We start from the raw sequence: 19,709 nt of genomic DNA, 5'->3' as shown, positions 1-19,709 counted from the left end.
ATTGAAACTATACCTCAACGATGGGTGGTTGATGAGATAAAGGCCACATTAGCACTTACAGGACACCCTGTATATAGGCTAGCAGAAATACCCGGCGCTTCCCGGTGTTTTTTTAATTACTGGGAGGATTGGAAAAGTGACAAACCGTTATAAAGGAATAAACTGTAATGATGGCAGTGTTAAAGATGTGACAAACCATTTTAAAGGCATATATTCACGTCTGAAACGCATTGTTGGGAACCACGGTAACCAAAGTAAACGTTCCGAAAGTGATTGTTGAGGCCCCCAAAACCATTGTTGCCCGACAGTTTTTCGCCCATTTCGGGCATTTGCCCAGCTCTGACGAACTTTTAAAGTAGCCTACGGCTCAATCCCGGTCCTGTTTGGTATATATGCAAAATCTGGCGACGATCGGTCTAAAACTGTAGATTTGTATAAAGAGCATACATACATACATACATACATACATACATACATACTTTCACATTTATATATAAGACTAGCTGATACCCGGCGACGTTGCCCGCCCTGTAAAAAAATGCATATATGTATAGCTTATTAATTATTTCTTAATCAAAATATTTCTGCATATGCGTGGCCCTTACGTATTTATGTTGGCAGAATTCTGCTCGTTTCGTGTTCTTGCTGGTTCTTACGATATCTACATAACATGATTATTCAATCAATTAACTTCAAAATATGGCACCCATTACAACTTTAAAAATTGAAAAAAAAAATCATCGAATGGCTTCAATATGCATAGATATGAATATATTCCTAATTAAGTAAAAAAAAATTACTTTCATTTTTAAATATTTTAATTAAAAACTTCAGGCAATCGCTTGTGGATACACAATATTTTTGTTTGTCCATCTGGTGTGTAGATGTACAAACTTTTAGGATTACCAACACGCGAACAGGCGACGTAAAGCTGTCCGTGTGAAAAACAGGGCTCAAGTAGGTTGATACCTGCTACTACTAACAACTGGCCTAACAACGGCAAAAGCTAAACGAATCGGGAACTGTAATTGCTTGAAAGTGAATGGCATTTCTTCAGTCATAATTGGGGTACGTGGAATGAAGACGTCTTCTCCTCCAGCACATCCAGTTAGAATCGTTGCTTCAATGATGTAAGTGTGCAATTTCTTCACGCAGGGTCTGTTGCCATTGTATCGGTATCTCCAAATTTCTTAAAATCATTATAGGTGCTCCGGCTTTGAGGGTCAAGTTGTGGGGTGGCACACCCGGAATATCCAAAGGAGTTCAGAAATTCTGCAGGATATAGAACTAAATGTCTGTGATCTTGTTCACACTGTCATTTTTCGGTGCCAGAATCGCACTCTCACAAAGCCACTCATGGTTTTGGTCATTTTGTTGAATGTTTGGGAAGACTTAGTCTGCAAGTTCTTGAACTGAGTTTATATATATAATAACTGGCAAAATCCATTTGGGAACGTTATCAGTCCAGTGCTTGGGTCTACGGGAATTCTTCCATTGCCAAGTTTGATCAACTGATGTGAAAATGATAGCAGTGCCGAGTCATTTTGCAGTTGAACTCGCATGTTGGTGGATAATGATAATTTTTTAGCTTCGTGCCAGAGTGTTGATGTCCTAACAAACTCGAGGCGACCACCGATAGACAGAACCTTCACTTCCAACCCATCTCACTAATGTCAATAAATTGCAATGTAGCGATTTGGCCAGAGTTGGTGTTTGGTGAAGTAGAATGCTGATGATTTGAGGCAAGCATTGAGTTCATCAGCTGGCGTTGAACATTTTTATTCCCAGTTTTGTCAGCGTAGTTGTTGTTCTCTGTTGTTAGCGACGTCATACGTCCTGCTTGTGCAGCGAATATTATTCAAACGCCTTTTACGCATTTTTTAAATTGTAACTATACCTATACGATGGGCGGTTGATGAGATAAAGGCCACATTAGCACTTACAGGACACCCTGTATACAGGCAAGCAAAAATAGCCGGTGCTTCCCTGGTTTTCTTCAATTACTGATAGGATTGGAAAAGTGACAAACCGTTATAAATGAATAAACTGTTATAATGACAGAATTAAAGGTGTGGCAAACCATTGTAAAGGCATATATTCAAGTCTGAAACGCATTGTTAGGAACCACGGTAACCACAGTAAACGTTCCGAAAGTGATTGTTGAGGCCCCCAAAACCATTGTTGCCCGACAGTTTTTTGCCCATTTCGGGCATTTGCCCAGCTCTGACGAACTTTTAAAGTAGCCTACGGTTCAATCCCGGACCTGTTTGGTATATATGCAAAATCTGGTGACGATCGGTCTAAAACTGTAGATTTGTATAAAGAGCATACATACATACATACATACATACATACATACTTTCACATTTATATATAAGATACTAACATCACGATCTAAGGATGTAATAAGAATAGATCTTTGTATGCCTGTATGATAATAAAATAGCAGCCGTTTAATTCGGGTTTTTCTCAAGTATATTTACCTCAGATTCGTGTGAGAAGCTGGAAATGTCAAGAAAAGGTTTAGGAAGATTGTAAATTATTATTTTTCTTATTTCCATTGGCATTATTCCTTTACGGCCTCAACCGGTCAAGATATTGTCCGGAACCGGCTTCGAGCGTGAGACTTAAGAACAATCGGTGCTCATTGTTATATAATGACAGCGGTGTCATTAATATTGCATTAATCTTCTCGCAAGAAGTTCGACGACTTATTAATTCGCTATGTTGGATACAAATCACTAGTAAAAAATTGCTAGAACAAAAAAAAAAATATTATCATAGTCCGCAATGGGCTTATAATACGCGTATGAAATTGAGGAATTGAAGTGATTGTCATGTTTTTGAAGAAAACATTTCTAAAAAATTTGTTTCCGATAGAAACATTTTATATCTTTCTACTCACATCCTTACGCCCTCTATAAATCTTTGAAAAATAATTCTCCAGAAATTATTTTTTTTATGAATATTTATTACTATATCCTAACCTCTTGAAAAAAAGAGGTTGCAGACATCTATGATTCCACTATTCCGATGATTTAAACCAGCGGTTCTCAACTTTTTTTGACTCGCGGAGCCCTTTTCAGTATATAATTTCTATGGCGGACCCCTGTAGACCTCTTTTTTACATTTATCTATCAAATTTACTGATTTATTTTATTTTCCCCTAGTCACCGCGGAGCCCCGGTTGAGAACCGCTGGTTTAAACTATAAGTAAATCCACGGATTATACGCAGGAATGAATATACGGTACATTTGAGGAAGTACTTCCGTAACAAATCGACGAAATACTTGAAACTTCGTTATATGATCGATTCAGATATCCTATAAATTTGGCACAAATATAGGTATGAAAATATTTTCAATTTTCATAGTGTGGCGGTACACGGCCTTGAAGTTTTGGGCAATCTTCGGGAAATACAGAAAATTGGTTTGCTGGGTGCCAATGGAAATTAAATATTCTGTGTATTCAGAATAGGAGTAAGTGAAATATTTAAAGAGAAAATTTTGCACAATCTACTACATCCAAAAGTTGAACTTGACTTTTCTTTTTAATTTTGTGAAATTGCAAAAACTCGGCATCATTGAAAATAAAATTAAAAAAAACACAATGGTTATTATTATGGCACATGAGGTAGGTGATAATAAACATAAAGTTTATTACCTATTTTATTCGTGATATATTTTCAACTATGATCGTGTTTTCACAGCTCATTTTTAATTCAAAGATTAGTTTACAATCGATACACAGTATTTTCTATGTAAAATTTTAATATAAGAACTAAAACCATTCGTAAAAAGTCGATGAATTTCTTTGATGGTTTCGGATACTAATCATCAACTTTATAACTGATATTGCGAAGTTAAAGTCTTTGCTGATTTAAATAAATTATTTCCCGTTCTTTTCCCTTAACAATTTAATACATGGACTACTTACAATTTAACACATTTAATACCAGACGTACTTTTCTATCCCTGAGACTCTATTCTTACATAAAATAATCCGAAATATTCGAAAAGTAGTCATAATAGATGCAATATTTCTAATGATATGTCATTCATATCACTCTCGCAAGCCAGACTAACCAATAGAGGTTCTCAGAAATGTAGTGCAGAAAAAGAAAAACACTGGCAGTTTTCCATTTGTAATGGAACAAGTTCATGGTCGGTCTTTTTTGGATACATTAAGCATGAGTTTTTTTCTCCCCGACGCTATTTCTTATGTGTCATTTCTTGCAGCTAAGAACAGCAACTAACCACTTGACTTCTCTTTTTTTTCGATTATTTAAGGACAGTCAATGGCGGATGTGATGAGAGATTCGAGTTCTTATAACAAGAATGAAGAGAAAAGAAGCATGGGTTGGTTGGTCTATATAAACCCGGACGTACTTGAAAGTGAAATGGCGTCCCGTTTAATCATTCAAGTGCACTCACACGCTCTCTCTCGTACACGACTACGCACTTCACGTGCAACGCGTCAAGGGCTATTATTTCTTTTACTCTCTTAGACCTGCCAGTGACCTTTTACCGCCTAGTAGTGTGCAGACAAATCTAGTTCTGCCGAAGAGCTACGGATTTTTTTCCCACTCGGTCCGAATACCACACAAATCGAATCGAAGATATTTAAAAAAAAAAATGTTCTTCAACTTTTCTACAACAGAGGACTGGTGAAAGCAGTTGATTGATTTCGGAGGAAATGGGAATAATTTAAGGACCAGAAGAAAATAAAATGAATAAATTTTGACAAATATACTTGGAGGACCGGCTAAAAATAGTGCGAATAGGACGAATAACTTGCAGACCGGTTAAAATCCCATGAATAGCAAAAACGATTTGTGGATCGATGAAAATGCCATGAATAGCAAAAATGATTTGCGGATCGGTGAAAATACCGTGAATAGCAAAAACGATTTGCGGATCGGTGAAAATATAATTAGGAGGAATACTTTGCAAGAAGACCGGTGTAAAGTTCCCAAATATCAGAAATGATTTGCGGATCGGTGAAAAGTCAATAAATGAGAGAAATAATTTGGGGATCTGCAAAAAAAATAATCTGCAGAAATAATCAAAAACAAATCAGCGGATTGGCGAAAATTACCGTAAATAGCAGAAATAATTTTCGGACCGGTGAAAACTGAATAAACAGGAGAAAGAATTTGCGGATCGGTGAAAATACCATAAATAGAAAAAATAATTTGCGGACAGTAGAGGGAAGTAAATAAATGAGAGGAATGATTTGTGTACCACCAAAAGCTGAACAAATAGGATAAATTATTTGCAGACCGGCGAAAAAATAACGGAAGTAGGAAAAATAATTTGCGGACAGGTGAAAAGTAAATACATGAAAGAAATAATTTGCAGAAATGTGAAAAGGGAATAAAAAGGAGAAAGAATCTGTGGATGGCTGAAAAGTAAATAGATAAAGGAAACATTTTTAGAAATGCCAAAAGTGAATAAATAATTTTCAAAAACGCGATAAGTGAATTGTTTAAATCGGAGATATAATTTACGATCAGGGAAAATACCGTAAATGGCAGAAATAATTTGAGGACCGGCAAAAAATACCGTGAATAGAAATAATTTATGGATCCTTAAAAATACCGCAAACAGGAGAAATAATTTGCGGGTCGGCGACAACTAAATAGATGGAAACTTCTGCAAACTTATTTCAATTTACAGAAATGCTAAAAGTTAATAGATGAAAGAAATAATTAGCAGAGAAATGCGAAAAGTAAATAAGTAGGAGAAATAATTAACGGCCGTTGAAAATACCGAAAATAGGAAACAATTTGTGTGTGGAGTGGTGAAAAATTGATAAATGAGGGCAATAAGTTGCGGTCGGTGAAAAATGCTGCAAATAAAAGAAATAATTCACGGACCTGTTCACGGCAAAGACAGAAATAAAAAACCAACATAAAGACGTTGTGATATAGTAAAACCTCGATAAGTCGTCACTCACGTTATCGAAAAATTATGACGGCTTAAGCGGAGTAACGAGTTAAGCGAAGTGCCGTCAGTTTCAATGTGAAATGTAGTGAAAATCATATACAAATAATATACATTTATTAAAATACCAATTAAAATCAGAACATTAACAAAATTTATATAATACAAAAAAAATGGTAAATTTTAACTGGTTTTTGAGTTCTCAGTACTGAATGTGTCAAATATACCAACTACTAGCAATGTTCAATTTACACTACTCACTACAGAGTAACTGTTAGGCTGAGATTACACTAGAAACGTTTTACGGGCCTATTGGTTGTTTTTTCAAGTTCTGTAAAAAGACTTTTATCATATTTTTATAGTGTAATGCCAGCGTTAGAATAGTTTTTTGCACATGAGAACATGAGCACATTAATTTTACAAATGCATGGAATTTAAAATTTCAATGTTTCAATTCTTCATCAGTTGTTCATGATTCAACTATAAGTTAATCTTGAACACAGGGTGGGTTCACTTTTGATTTGAGGTCCTGGGCATAGAAAAACGACACTAGACGTCCTGAACTTGGGAAAAAATGTCTGGTTTTTCAACAAAGATATTTCGTTTAGATCTGAAGCCCTAAATTAGTGGTGCCCGTGTAGAAATCAGATCCAGCTCGAACATTCCCTAACGTTTCAAAAACTTTAGTCGGCAAATGACTTCAGCGTTATTGTCGATACTTGAGCTGTTCTGTTTTGGTACATAAATGCTTTTAAGTGTGACTTTTAAGCATATGGCAACGCTATTGTCAAGCTCTTTTTCTTAAAGGAAGCCATAAAAGAATCATCCATTCCTCTCCCTCAAACTTTTTCATAGTGATGAGTTAACCGAAATTTTACGACGATTAAACGAGGGTTTAATAGCATTGCTGTCTGTGAAAGCTAGAATGCCCTGAAGAAAAACGACGACTTAACCGGAGTGACGACTTACTAGGGTCACGACTTAACGAGGTTTTACTGTATTCATTAAAAGTAAAACTACATGGGTGACTATGAATTGTGCGAAATGTCTCACGAAACAGTCAGCGGTTGAAGAATAAAAATCTAATGGGAAAAAAATATCTGTACGTCATTCATTGACTGAACGTACGCATCTGGACATAATCAGAGAGGAAGAGTCCGGATCCAACCGAATTTTGACAATGCCAACGAACGAAATCTGCCGTAAATTTACTGCACGCGCTCTGCATAATGGTAGGAGAAACGTAGAACGGACGCTATTCATGACCATTTTTTTTTTTATGTTCGGACACGGAAAATGAATAAGCGTTTTTACGAGCGAGGGAGGTTAGTGTGGCAAATAGGGCTTCGGCAATATATTTTTTTCAAATAAAAATATATAGAGAGGAGGGAGATGTGCTTGAATCGAGCTGGGAGAGTAAAAAAAAAAAAACCCATAAAAATGAACGACGTAATCTGCTAAAATATGGCTGACCAGTCCGGAAATTTTGGCCGACTACTATTTTTATTCGTCGAAAAATATAAAGAAAAACTGACTATACAAAGGCTTTCTAGTAGATGACCTTCATATGAAAATGTTCGGAAAGTTTCGAGTTAGAAAACAGAAATGACAAACTTATTATATACCGTTTTCACGGTTTCCCCCCATAATGCATGTTCTAATTATTTTCAAGAAAAACTTATAAATTCAAATAGTATTAATATTAAATATTATAATAAGTATAATATTAAAATTCAAATAGTTAACCCCATGACAAAAATTTATTGCGTGTTTTGTATGATTAATTTTTGTTTTTAGGAGGAATAACATAGTTATATTAATCCTATTCAAACGATTTAATTGTTTTCAGACCAGAAAAAAATGGAAGAAAATTATTGCATGAATGAATTATGTAATGGTTTTTTAAATTAATGACAACGTTTTTCCATCTAAAATGAATTCATTTCATACTTTCAATTCTCTTCTGTTCAAGAATATTTTTGTCAATGTTGATGGAAGTTAAAATTTTGTTTACAAGAGTATATAAAATTAATTTAAATTAAAATGTGTGAGACGTTATTCGGTAAAACGGAGTTTTAAACAAAGTGGAAAGAAAATATGCGAACTGTTAAATATAACAATTATTTTAGGAAGGCATTCCTCAAGAAACTTGAGTATCATGTAATACTAAATTGTAGATGATTTGATCTTTTTTTTTCAATTATGCACAAGGTAAAAATGATATTCTCAATCAAATAGTTAGTCTTCTGTGATAAAATTTTATTGCATCTGTTCTATGATTAATTTTTGCTTTTGTGAGGAATAAAATAAATATATTAATCCCATTCAATAGTAAAGATTTAACTGTTTTTAGCTGAAAGATTTAATTATTTTTAGTTGAAATGAACCAGCAATATAGGTTTTCAGTCTAAAAAAACTGAAAGGAAATTTTAATATTCATTTATATGATTTTTGACGTATTTTTTTTTATTAAAAATTTATCGTTTTTCGACTAAAATGGATTCATTTCATATTTTCAATTCTCTTGTTATTCCAGAATGTTTCTTCCATGGTGGAGAACGTTAAAAGTTTGTTGATAACAGTATATAAAATTAATTAAATTAATTATGTCATTCAGTTACGAAGTCAAACATACTGGGAAGAAAATATGAACATATATAAATAAGATGATTTCGAAGAAAAAAGAAGATTTTTCATACGTTATGTATTACTAAATTGAGGAAAATTTGATTTTGACAATTTTTTTTTTAATTTATGGGCAAGGTGAAAAATGATATTCTCAAGCAAATATTTAACCTCAACTACAATCAACTACAAAATTTCATTGCTTCTTTTCTATGATTAATTTTTTTTTAATTAAAAAAATTACTAAAAAAGCTTTCTGTGGGATGATTTTCATATGAAAATATTGGAAATTTCAAGTTGGTAAATAGAAATGACGTAAAATTACGATTTATACGTATAAGTATTAATTATATTTTACTTATTTTACTTTTTTCTTCTTGTTGCAGTTTTCTCCTTCGTAATCTTTGATTCTGAGGTAAATGAAACATTATTAATAAAGTATAAAATATTTAAAAACTTTTAATAAACAATATTTTTATATCTCTCATATACGTGAATTTAATTTCTAATTTTCATATTTTAAATCAAAAATTTAGCTGTTATGGGAAAGAAACGGAAAGAAATACGAAAACTTTAGTTAAAAATTTTTAGATATTAAAATTGATTCATTTGCAAATAAAAATTCTCCATTTATCAAGAATATTTATATCTAAGATGATGAACATTTACATTTTGCTTCTATATGTTGTATTAATTGAATTGAGATTATTCAGCGACGCGAAATTTCAAAAATAATGGAAGAAAAATAAGAAAAATTGTAAAAGAAAGTGAATGAAAAATTAAGTCTGAAAAAATTTTAACTAAAGAAAACTTGAATATCTCTCATTAATATGAATTTATTTCGAATTTGTCTTAAATAAGAAAGTTAAGATGTTCATTGAAATTCACCGAAATTTTTAATTCTCTTAATATTCGAGGATGCATATATTCATGATGATGAACGTTTCCATTTTGTTTGTATAATCGTAGATAAAGTATGAATTAAATTATTGAAATTATTCAGTTCCAAAATTTTGAAAATTCTGGTAGGAGAATATGAAAAACTCTAGAAAAAAATAGTATGGAAATTCTTTAAGGAAATGTGATTACTCTGAAATACTAAATTGTGGAAAATTCAATTTTAGTGATTTTTTTAATTATGCTCAAAGGAAAATGTTGTTCCCAATTTAAATTGTTACCTTCAATGACATCGTAAACTTTTATTGCATATTTTGCACGATTAATTTTTGCTTTTATGGAAAGAAAAGGCTACAAAAGCTTTCTATTTCATGACTTTAAAATGAAAATGTTGGAAGTTATGGGTTAGAACATACAAATGACGTAATCTTACGATTATTTACGTATAAATATCGATACAATATCATTTTCTGTTCTCACTAGTACAAAATGAGTAATTTTAGCTTCAGAGCTAAAATAAAATAGCAATATAGTATAACATAAAACAAAAGAAAATTCAATATCTTTTCAGTTACATAAATTTAATATCTAATTTTTTTATTTTTCAAATTTAAAATTTAAGCATTTTATACTAAAACGAACTCATTTCCAATTCCCTCATTTTTTTAAGGATGCCTATACCTATGATGAACGATAAAAGTTTGTTTATAATGGTACATAAAATTAATTGAGCTATTGAAATTACTCAGTGTTCCAAAATGTAGAAAATATTGAAACGAAAATAAGAAAACTGTAGAAACTACATGAACATTCTTTCATAAGAGAATATTTTAAGAAATTTGAACAATTTAATTTTAATGATTTTTTTAAAATTATCCTTAAGGGGTGAAAGGATATTTCCTATTCAAATACAGCAGTTAACTTCAGTGACAATTCAAAATTTTATCGCGTACTCTCTGTAATTATTTTCTGCTTTCATGAGGGATAAAATAATTATATCAATTCTATTCAACAGAAAAATCCAATTTTTTTTTTCAAGTATTTAGGTAGTTATCACGTTCTTGAAGAAAGTTCATTAAAAATACAATTTTCGATTAACATCAACAAAACGTTATATTCATTTGAAAAAACAATTCCTTTCTTAGAAAAAGAAGAAATTAATTCTGCTCGTTTAATTTTCTCTCACACACACAAAAGTATGTTTTCGACACCATTTCTCCTATTCGGAAATGGACTAGGAAAAATAAATTGGGCTTTTCTTTAAATAAATTAAATTACGCTCTGAAAAGATCATGCTGTAACATTCAGCGTGATTAATTGTACCTAACGATATGATTTATGATTAATGGGAGTTCTCTATAATGGAACTAATGAAACCAAATATGCATTCTCTGTGTTTTCTAATTATTTTCACTCGTTATACATATTATGCTGTTTTATTCGCAATGCTAATACCAAATAATATTTATTAACGAAAGCGTATGTATGCTAATGCATAAATTATTATTTCAACCGTGTTTCGTCTTGGGAAAATTGATTTATTCTAACTTTGAGAGTAATATGGGAGAGGTTGCTTTTATTTCTTAAATGGATTTTTTAAGGAAGACTTTTTTGTTAATATCCTTTTATATACTCTATATAATAAACAATATTTTATATACATAATATATTATTGCTTAATAAGTGTGGTATTGTAAGTAAGAAGACAATCGATATACAAAATTTTGCAAAACTTCAACTTCTTCAATACCGATTTTAAATCCAATGATTTAGATTTCAACTTATATGAACTTGGAAATTAAATAAGTTTCTATTTAAATATTATAAATTGTTTTATAAATATCCTATAGATTAACGGATAAATTAATAGTGATCGATCATTCTTAGTTATCACGTTTTCCGTAATCCCTTATAAAATTCCTAAGCATTTTTTTGATGATCTTGCACGCGTGGATTTTCACGATGAACTGCCGAGATAATTTTCTTAGGTCCACACATTTATGATAATTCTAAGATTAGAGATAAACACGAAAGTATAATTTTTAAAAAATCGGAATATAATCTTAGTATGGGAAAACGATTTTTTCGTGAATCATATTAACAAAATTTACTAGCCCTACAAATTTTGCGTCATCTTTTAATAATGTTCATCTCTGTATCCCTTTCAGACCCTGTACGCACTAATGTGGTTATTTTTTCTCAATGTAGAAATTTTGTTTTTCAACCTCGGGTTGTGAAGCGCCCCCCCCCCCCCGACTTAAAGGATTGTGTAAGTTTTGAGTTGAAAATATAGTTTTATGAACTTAGAGGGCTTTTTTTCATCCGAGGGCAGCACTTGCAGTTGGACATTCAGGGTTTTTTAAAATGGCTTACAAGAGAAAGACCTCCGGGAAAAGTGTGATTTATTACAACTTTAGCAATAAAATTCTGGAAACCATTGTGTGTGAAGATGAATATATATAATTCACCATCTTGGCTGAAAAAATTTGAATTATTTCTTCTCAAAAAAAAAAAAAAATAAAGATTCGATGACATTTATGTTTCTAATGTATTTTTTGAGTATCAATAATGCAAAAACCTCTTGAAAATTCCAAAAAAAAAAAAAAAGAATTATTGTTTCTGCAAGGGGTAATGCACATTTCATGAGATGCAAGATTTATTTATTTAAAATATTAAAATAGTTCAATGAATCCTGAAATTAAACAAGTTAACACAACACCTAAGACAGTTCTTAGCAACAAAAAACTAACTCAAAACTTGTAGGTAGTAAATATTCATTAAAAAAGACCAAGTACAGCGTCTAAAGTCTCCATCGGAAACAATCTATGCCTGTAATATTACATCCTTTCAAATCTTTAAAATTTCAAGCGAAACACGTTACCACTGACATCATATCCATATTTATAAATAATTCAGCTGATTAATATTTTCGATACCTGAAAGATATCGTGGGTAGCTTTCTAAGAAACGCTCCATTTTTATAGCTTCATTCCAGCAATAAATCCATGGATAACATTGATTACAATCACCGTACAGACAATCAAAGGATTTTCCATTCCCCCTTCTATTACAATTTTTTTTTTTTTAAATCCTATTCTTAACGATTGATCGGACTCTAAGATGACGTCAATATAAATTCATCGTCCAAATGATGACACGTAAAAGAAACTTTAAAGAGAAATTTATATATAAGAAGTTAATCCTCTGAAGGTATTTCCTCACTCTGTATCAGAAGCGGGGCAGCTCTGTCTTTGAATGGATGGTCAGTGATTTATTTTATAATGAATGCTGTCCAGTGAAATGGCTACTAGACCATGGAAATAACAAAAAAAAGCTGATTCCTAAGGGTCATCGTACTCTAAAAACCACGGAAAAAGAGCACCGTAAAAGAGCGACGCCCATTTTTTTGTAGCCGCACCTTTTGATACTGAAGATTTTAATCCGAGATTTCAGTATTTTTCCAGCTCTAAAAACATGATATAGATCTTAAAACATGAAACCTAACATTAAACCGATAGGATAACCATTATATATATACATATGCTTTTTTTTTGTTATCCTCTCACTTTGAAAGATAGATTTTTTTTTTTCCTGTCTACTTGAAATACATAATGTATTCAGAATATATATACGAGTATATTTATAAAATTCTTGAGATACCTATCACTAAAACACAAGAGAAAAAAAAAAGCAACTAAAACAAATTGAAGGTGAAGTAATAATAGTAATAATAAAAAGTAAGCATTATATACTCAATTTCTTTCTTTTTACTTATGGGGATTGATAGATGTGAAAGATTATATATCGGAGCTATAATTATTCATAGACGATATCTGTGAGAGAGCGCATCGTCTAGAAACGTGCGTTATCGTGGGAATCTATACCGGATTTTCTGACCAATAAGTGCACGACTTGGACCGTGGATGGAATGCGACTGCCAAATGGACCGTGGGTTGTTGTTCTATATTCATTTAATGAGCGGTTCCTTTGAGTAGTTTATTCTGATTGAACTGAATAATGTTCGTCCCGCTTCCAACGATCATTGATATAGCTTTCATTCTCGGAACCCAAGCTTTCGGTTATCATAGTCTATATACCATTGTTTCTCAACCATTTTCAGTCCATGGCCCCCCCCCCCCCTGAACCATATTTTCTTCTCGTGGTCCCTTTTGTATTATCTACCGCACCCCTCCGTGCTCATCCAAGAGCGAGACCCCTTATAGTCATTGAATTGAATTGAAACAAAACTAAATTTAAAACGAACAAAAATTTTATAAATAAGATCGAACTATGGAACTCTTGGCCCGGATCCAGTAGGTGGGTGGTCATCTCTCCCGAGTACCGAAATATGTGACCAATAATAGGTATGTAATATACGAGACCTTAAATCGATTCTCCCGGCACATCAACTTGGATCCTCACATACACCCTGGGGATAGAGTTCAGTGAGCTTCCTTCTCGGGCCCGGGGTGTTCATGCATTACCATCATTACATCGTTTATCCCCCGGGCAAAGTGAGGTTCGGGGACTCCCATACATACGTAGAAGTAACAGCTTACATAAGTACATACTTACATTCGCTCATCAGTAAAAGACCCCTATGAGGACCCCGGGGCATGCCGACATGTGCCCATGGATTATGATAACCATGGTTCTATGGACAGCTCTGCTGGATTTTCAAAGTAGCCTCATTTTTTTCCACCGTATTTCTTTTGAAAGCTTAATTTCTTCACAGTTCTCTGTGGCCCACTTCATCACTTGTAGTGACTCCCTTTCTGTAAGTTCCCCCCGTGGCCCCTCTTATGATATCCCAGGACAGTGTGGGGGGACATATGGCCCAGGTTGAGAACTACTGATCTATAGAGTGATGGGCAGACTACAGTCCGCGGGCCAGATGCAGACCATTTAGAGGTTCTATCCAGCCAGCAGCAGATTTAAAAATAATAGCATAGAAATTTTCAGTTCGCACAGTGTTATAAAAAAATAATTAAACAGGGTGTTTCTTTTTTGTGTATCGAAAATGTAAATGTGAGAATTGAAAAGTATGATTTAAAACTTTTGCACGTGTAAAAACATTAAACATATTATATGCAATAAATATGCATAAATTTATATACTTTTTTTAGTTTTTTCACAGTTGTAAAAGATAAGCTATTGCCACTCATTTGCAATGAAACCGTGGCAGTCTTTAAACACCCCCCCCCCCCACGCTTCATTTCTAAGCATAAAAATTCCAAATTCCAATTATTAACCAATGTCCGAGTATATCCGGCCCGTCAATTTTTTGGTCCGCTTCTAAAAACGTTTGCCCACCACTGGTCTATGCCAGCTGTTCCTAACCAGGGGTCCACGGCACTTTGAGGGTCCGTGGAAAGGTTTCATGGGTCCGTGAGCTTGGATGAGGAAAGAGTTAACTTATGTTGTGTTTTTATTTGAGAAGTTTATCCTAAATGTGACGTAGTGGCCTGTGGGTTCCGACTGAAATTGGCAAGCAGTGCATACCCCAGAGTAATTTCTTAGCCGTCCCGGACTAGTAGTTCGATTTATCGCCATGCTTTTATGCAGGGCCGTAACTAGGCAGGTATAACAGGTGCCCACTTGGAAGGGGGCCGAAATTCAAATTCTTGACAGGGCACAGGAATGGTTAGCTACGGCCCTTCTTGTATGTATTTCATTTTTGAACTACTTACAGTTTAATATTACCCGTATTGGGCTGTTAACTCTTGAGAAGTTCATTCTGATTCCTTTATAGGCTAAATAATGTTTGATTCCGCTTTCAGTGGTCATTGATATGCATTATCCGAACTTAAGCTCTTTGTTATCATAGTCTATAGCAGGAACGTGGTACCCCATGCCAATAAGATACTCGCCCAATGTACCAAAGGATGTTTAAAGGTGTCGCGAGTTCGATACCCGTGCTTGTGAGAAACTTTTCTGACACAGGCATACAACGGAAACGCCGACATAACCACAGAGAAAGATTGCTACCGCAGGGAGTCCCACACCGAGGGAGTTGGTGCACCAACCTCTCGATGAGTATATCAAAAAACGCGCTGCCGTTCGAAATCGGCAAAAAATTGTAGGTTCCGGTCTAAATTAGCCCTAGTGCGCAGAAAATGCGCCCGCGTGGCGCCGTGGTAAGATGTTCGTCTTCCACAATGAAGGTTACCGTCAAAGTCCATGGGTTCGAATCCGGGCACAGAACGTTAGAAGCAAGTTCCTTACCTACCGAGCCTGGGGCTACCACCGATGGATGGAGCCTTCATTTCCCACCCAACTCTTCTAAAGGAGTGTGCAGAAAATGACCGTGGTGCGACAAAACTGATCAAATGTTCTGTAGCAGTGGTTCTTAACCAGGGCCCATGAGGAGAGATTTCAGAAGGATCCATCAGGTTTGGATTAGAAAACAGCTTTTTTTTTTGAATTATTATTATTATTTGCTATATTATTCGAATATTATTCTCTAAAGACGTCCGTAGCCTTTCATATCATTGGTAGATAGAGAGGGTCCCCAACCCTGGTCTCATTGATACCAAGAGTCCGTGGAACACAAAATGTCAAGAACCCCTAGTGTATACTTATATCAGTACATTACAACAGCATTTCTTGCTTTACACGTGAATTTATACGTACCATATCCAACGTCTTTCGGAAAAAGACGATCTGATAAATAATCCACGATAAAATTACCTACAAAATTAGTGTGGATCTCGCCGAAATTGATTTGAAAGTGAAAAAATTGCGATGATCGTTAATTGCGATGTTGCGGTAAATGTGCTGAATCGGTCGCTATGCATAATGACCGAATTTTTTTCATCTATTTTGTATAACAATCGGATTTCCATCGTTATTACGCACCATAACCGGACATACCACATTTACCGCAACAGATTCATCACAAAACATGATTTTTTTTTAATTAGAAGATCCTAAAATCATTGTATATCCAATAAAGCATTTTATCCGAAAATTTCTGAAGAAAATAATCAATTTATCTTTTACGCGCAACAATGCCGATTGAAAAGATTAATCAAAATTAATGAAATATTGTTAGCAAATTAATTTCGGTAACTATGAATTAATAGAATATTTTTGTATAATTATTCGAAATTATAATCAATTGATGGGGAAAATTCAGACTTGAAACTTCCATAGAACGATATGAGTTTACGCGAACATCTGTTTGAATGAAACTTCCCTGGTTAAGTTCGATCGTGAAACTTCCCGGATTTCTGAAGTTTCAACGGGAAATGTAGGGAAAAGTGTTCTTTATAAAGCCTTTTTTCCCTTCAAAATATCCCGTAACCGAATAAACTACATAATTCATAAAATTATTAAATTATCACCGTCAGATGGCCGGACTTTTAACAAACATTTCGTTGCCCGGAATAAAATTGAATTTAAAATTGAATATAAAATTTTCCCCTCAACGAAATTTTTCAAAATAAAATAAAAATTTAGATTCAATAAAACTGTAGCGTATTAATAATTCAAATATTTCGAAATTATTACCAAATATTATCCAATGAGATCGAGACAATAAAATAAATATCGCGGCTAATTATTTCTTACGGGAAATTTAAAGCAATAAAAATATTTACGTATTTTAATTTCTTTTTTCTGACTTTACAGCAAAGAAAAATGTTTGAAATAAACTTGGAAGTTAAAAATTATTTTTATTTATTTATTTAATATACTTTTTTAAGACTTGAAAACGTAAAAATGTATCATAATGGGAAAACAATTGTGAATTCGGGGTTAGTTTTCTGGGAAAATTGTTTAATATATAATCTATAATCAACAATTATTATGGATGATTTTATTGTATAGTATAGAGAAATGACTTTTTTTTATATTAGACGGCCATTTTATTGTTAATCGAAACCTAAATAATAATTTATAATTCTTTTTAGAAGAAATAAGCGTAATAAAATTCAGATATAAAATAATAAATTCAATATAATTTATTCTGTAACACTCTCCAAATGAAATAACGACGATCCTATTCTCCTATATCCTGTTAATTTTCATCTTTAAAACTAATGTAAAATCCAATTAGAGTTAATTCGTGAAAGGCTATAATAAAGTAAAATAATTAATATTACTCACCGGAACGATTATTGAGTAGAAATCGGAAATTTCCGGAACGTGCTCTTATTCCTGATGGCAATATTTCGGTGGGGGAAAAACTAAGTCCAGGAATTGATATGCAAAATGTTTTGTTTTTTTTTTCGTAAAGGAAACACTTGCAGTAATTTATTGCAGAAATGCTATATTATCATTGTTGGTGATATACTACCGTTTCTCCACGCAATGCAATTGTTGCGAGTGGCGATGACGGACTCCTCTGTCACCCACGAAACATTGAAGAGTTTTTGCTCTCACAGTTCCTAGTTGCACTTACGTAGTACAGTACGTCGTCTCGTTCACTGGAGGATATGTCGCGGTGCCACGGAGAACGACTACGGACTGAAGACGGTGTGCCAAAACTAGATGTTCCATATGAGGGCCTCGCGACGTTTTTCCCACATTTCGCCAAACCTTACAGCCTAATGGAAGCCAAGAGATTCGCCAGTAATCTCCCACGGTATTCCCCTCTCACTCTCTCTCTCTCTACACACGAACACAACGTACGGCAACGGAGTCACTTTGCTTATAAGATTCAGTCGAAACGTTTGTCTCCAGAATTGGGAAAATTTTTAACTGTCGAAAAAGAAAAGAATCCACTTTAATTGTGACAATATACCTCAAAAACACACGGTTAATTCATCGACATTATATAAAGCTATTAGCTATCTAATTTTCCATTACAGGTATCCCTCGCTTTACGCGATTAATTGGGTTCCACAAAATGATCGCGTAAAGTGAGTTGAATTTAACCTTTTTACCGGCAGAATTGAGATTCAGTTTGATTTTCTTAATTTTTTTACCTTTCATTTCTCTTTCTGATTCTTCGGTTTAGGGATACTTTTACGTAGGGATATATTTTCTGGACTTGCCCGTGTCCATAGCAACAACATTAAAAGTAAAAACAAAATAAATAAATTTTATTCCTCCTTAAAAACAAATGATTTAAAAAATTTCAAAACAAACCTAACTTTTAGCAGAAAAATAATTTTAGCTTGAATGAATTAATTATTCAAACTCATAAATAAATCTCGTCGATTCGGGCAATATATGAATACATTCAATTAATACTTTTCTCTCTCCCTGTGTCTTTACTACTTCTGATTGATTCCAGTGAATGTGGATGTTTTCTTTCCTGAAGAACCCGGTGTTATATGGGGTTGATAACTTTTTTTTAATAAAAGCAGTCGGGATTCAGCTGACGAGCAGTAATCTTCGTCTGTTCATAAAACTAGGTGGGAGCTGGAGAACTATGAATATCCCTCACAAATATGGCAATTCTGGATTCATTGGGATTGTTTTCTTCAATTCAAATTCCGATGGGAGCATTGTCGATGTGTTACCAAAGAGAGAAGTTTTTCATTTGTAAAAGATCCGGTGAGGGAATTTGAGCGTTTCTTCCATATTTGTCTTATCCACAACAATAAATCCAACGGATTTTGTCGTTTTAGTTATGTCGTACCTCTAATTTGCAGGCCCAGTTTCAGAACTTAAATCAAACTGGAGACGAAATTTTGCGGGGCGCAGTTTTTAAAATCAGCTTTTAAAAATTTGGGTTATGATGAAATCGCGTAAAACGAAGAATGCGTATATTTTAGAATGATGACAACATGAAACCATCAGGTTTGATTTAAATATGAAAATGATACAAGTGAAATATATGAAATGAAATTAAATAAGAAACAATAGAATATAAAAATATTAATGAATAAATGAAATAATAATGAGAAAATATAATATGAATATGAAATATCAAAATGAGAAAATTTTAGGCCTACACATTGTTTTTATTGCTGATTTCTAATGATGAAAGAATTATAAGAAAACATTTTTAGTAATTTTAGCAAATTATAAGCAGATAATTAATAATTATTCCAACAAGAGTGTTATAATTGATTGAAATTTTTATTTTACATTGACGTCATCCACCATGATATGAGTGACAAAAAATTGTTTTTTTTATAAATATTGTTTTTAATTAAATTTTTCATTAATTTAAATAATTTTTGAATTGTTTTCAATTGAAAATACCAATGCTTTTATTTACTTTCAAAAGCTGAGTACTTCTGATCGATAGATCTTATCAATTCTAATAAGTTAAAATAAACATTTTC

General features: G+C 33.2%; 1 long non-coding RNA gene across 1 annotated transcript in view; it reads right to left on the bottom strand.

Moving 5' to 3' along the window:
• Positions 1-17,909, bottom strand: part of LOC149088478 (uncharacterized) — a 197,830-nt gene extending 179,921 nt beyond the window's left edge. The window contains exon 1 of the long non-coding RNA XR_016195405.1: positions 17,578-17,909. This is a non-coding gene — a long non-coding RNA (uncharacterized LOC149088478). The remainder of the gene's footprint in view (positions 1-17,577) is intronic.
• Positions 17,910-19,709: the final 1,800 nt, after the last annotated feature.

This window comes from Pholcus phalangioides, unplaced genomic scaffold (assembly GCF_987345545.1).
Source record: "Pholcus phalangioides strain wild (caught in Gottingen) unplaced genomic scaffold, Ppha-v1.0 ptg000003l_1, whole genome shotgun sequence".
Classification (NCBI taxonomy): domain Eukaryota; kingdom Metazoa; phylum Arthropoda; class Arachnida; order Araneae; family Pholcidae; genus Pholcus; species Pholcus phalangioides.
This window is presented reverse-complemented; position numbering and strand designations above follow the sequence as displayed.